This window comes from Lathyrus oleraceus, chromosome 7, assembly GCF_024323335.1.
Source record: "Lathyrus oleraceus cultivar Zhongwan6 chromosome 7, CAAS_Psat_ZW6_1.0, whole genome shotgun sequence".
Taxonomy (NCBI): domain Eukaryota; kingdom Viridiplantae; phylum Streptophyta; class Magnoliopsida; order Fabales; family Fabaceae; genus Lathyrus; species Lathyrus oleraceus.
The window spans coordinates 236,883,912-236,887,424 of NC_066585.1; positions in this window are offsets into that span (position 1 = coordinate 236,883,912).

The following is a 3,513-nucleotide window of genomic DNA, read 5'->3' on the forward strand; positions in this document are numbered from 1 at the left end:
CGCGAAATTTGTCCCAAAAGCAAAGGCATTTTTATAAGTGAGATTGTAAGTCTCCTACTCCTCATGGTATTGTGTGAAAATATTAGTCCATTTTCATTTGTGAGAGCTAGTGGCATACTTGTTTATTTTATCCAAGTTGGAACCCTTCTCATAAATGATATGTAGGTTCATATTTTTATGCTTGTTAGTGAATAGTTTAGTGTTCTCCAAAAAATGACCAAACCATATTTCATTTTGTCTACTAACATCATTTACTAACATTTTACTTGTATTAACTTTTTACTTCCAAGTCATTTACTTTATGCTCCTTTATTTTATGCCATTTACTTTATACTTTATGTTATAATTCCATATCATATTACTTGTGATTATGTCATTTGGTCTTTGTCCATTTGGACTTTTTCTTTTATATCCTTATAAAGAAAACACTAATAAGCAAAAACCTAAAAAGAAACTTGGTTCTCCTGATTCATGGATTTTTGCTTACTATCCTTAGTAATGATTTTGGAGTTATGGACTTAGAATTAGGACCTTGACCTTTGCTTGGGGACTGGTAGTTTGAGACCCTGGAGTCCATCTAGTACCTTTGACTTGGGACTCCTTTTGAAGACTTGGTTGAGCTACTTTGGTTTCATCTGATGCATGAGTTATTGTTTGCTTGCTTGAGGCTTAATCCAAAGGATGGAATTCTTGCTTGACTTATATCATAAAGCTTACTATTTCTTGGTTAGATCTTTCCTCCCTAGCTTTTACTATATGCTCTAGGGTAGTCTCTTCTTCTCCTCCCTTTCTTTAATTTTCAAAATCTTCTCTCTTTTTCAAAACCTTCTTGTTTTTTTAAACTTGAACCACTTTCTCAATAAACCTTAATTTTTGTCAAGTCATTTTCAAAACATTTTCCTAATAAATGCTAATTCATCTTAAGCATATTTAGACCAATTTCAAAAGACTAAAAAATGCATAACTCACTCAAATCATTTTGTGCCCTTTATGCACTTTTCTTTTTAAAACTTTTATCAAAGTTTAAACATAAGTCATTTCCATAGTTGAGATATAATTTTCCTATCTCTGTAGTATTAATCATAATTCTTTTCCATCCAAGAGAGCTAGTGACATATTTGTTGATCCTTATCCAAGTTGGAGCCCTTCTCATGATGGTGCAAAGTTCTCATACTTGTGGGTGACTAGTTTAGTATTCTCCTAAAAATGACAAAATATATTTTCATAAAAAAAAGAGTCAAAACAAACATCTTTGATATTTTTACCACGAACTAGGAGGTTTTGATCCTCCATTTCACTTTGTTGGTGTGTAGGCACGAGGCTTCAAAAGTCTTGGCAAACACAAAAATTAAGAAAAATATTTCTTTTCCAATCTCTCCAATCTTTTGCAAACAAAACTTTTTCCAAACTAAAATGTACATATTTTCAAAGAGGTTATCATGGAGTACAATGGATGTTTAGGGTGCTAATACCTTCCCTTTGCATAACTACCCCCCCCCCCCCCCTGACCCTTATCTCTTATTTTATTAGTTTTGTTTCAAAACTTATTTGGGTTTTGTTCGGTCTTATTCCCTTTCCTTCGGAAACAATAAAAGCGGCATGGCGACTCTTGATTTATGAGTTAAGTTAATCAATAGGTTAATCTCAAATTTTTTACCACTACACTAGGGGAAGTCACCCTCTCCCTTTTGAGATTCTCATTCCCCAATGAAGTTTCTTCCCTCTGTCTCCTTGGAGTGTTGACATCGAACTTTCCTCTTTGAAGAAATACTTATGTTTCTTGTATCGCATCACATAATATTAATCACATAATCATTTCCCATATAATTCCCCAATAAATCGTGACACTTTCATTCCTAGCAGGGAAAATTTCTGTTTACTCCTTATAATATTTAACCCTCTCCTACCTTGAACACATTGGAAGTTATTGCCATCCACACATTCAGGTCCGGGCAGATTAAATAGGGGCAGTTGACATACCCTCAAATTTACCCTACCACACATCACTTTCTTGAGCCCTAATTCATGAGCATACAACTCATACATGTCATCTCATATGCATTTATGCTTAAGGATCTATAATAATACACAAACTCAAGGCATGGGATTCATCTGTAAAGCTTCAAGATCTCATGGCCATGTTGAGGTGTGCCCAAGCCACCTTAACCCTAATTTCATCCTCAAGCATTTAAAAAATCTTGGAGAATCATTAAAGACCTCTCACTTACTCTCCAAACCCAATTTGGATGGTGATTCCCCTTTGAAGATGCCTCAAGATTCATCTGGTCACCCAAGGACCCTAACCCTAGCTTTGGACCCTCATTTGGCTTGTACAAGTTGCAACAACCCAATTTTTAGTAATTAGTTCTTATATTATTTTTTATTATATTATATTTAATTATTTGGAGTGTTAAGCAATTAAGCGGTTGTGAGGTAGTATAATAATGGATTAATTAACTTAATTAGTGTGAGAATTAATCATTTAGTGATATGAGATATAATTAAATAATTATTAATTAACCTAGTGTGCATAGTGAGTGATTAATTATTTGAATTTAAATAGAGGTATTTAAATATTAGGTATTATTGGACCTAGTGATTAAATTAGATGGATATCATGAATTAAGCCCAACTAGAATACTATTATAAATAGTAAGAGTGAAGGAAGTGAGAATTAGAATTCACTTGAGCACTGAAGGCAATAGGGAAAGAGGAAAGGAAAAGCGAGAGGAGTCAAGGTTTCCATCAAAGTAACAAGGTAAGGGGGGAAATCCTTATCATTGTGGGTTAGTATGATTGGGTTAATGGGTAGGAACATGATTTAGGTTGAAATCCTTGATTGGCATGGTTTTGGAATTATTAGGTTTGATAAATACTCTTGAATTTTGATGATTAAATTATGCTAAAACTATGAATGAATATATATTTGGATGAGTCATAATTTTCTGAACGTGTAGCTTTTTACGGAATCGAAATCGGAGGTCCGGAAGTCCTCCAACGATGAAAAATACGGAGAAATCTGCATTCTGTTTCGTTGTTACCGCAGGAATGCATATTGCTTGAATATTCATGATGAGTGAAATGTGTTATTTTGAATTACCAGGTGTATTGTTGGTTTTTGAAAGTTTAAGTTTCGAAAACGTCGATGTGACGCCCTTTTCTTTATATGCGTGCTTATTTACTCTGATTATATGCTAAATAATTTGGGGTAGAAAAAGGGGTGTTACACAAGTCATGGTTCCCTATGAATCTTGACCATTTCATTGAGGACCCCTCAAATCCAAATTTGTTCATGCCCCACACCTTGAAACATCTCAATATGACCCTTGCATCTCAAACCCTAATTCATCTGGCCTTGGTTCTTGACAAAATTTATGGCTCAAGAAACCCTAATTTAGGGATCCATTTATTATTTACCTTTCTTCATTTTTTATCATCCAATCACCCTACCATTCATCCAACATAATTTCATGTCCATTACAATCAAAATCCATCATTTAAACATCCATTCAA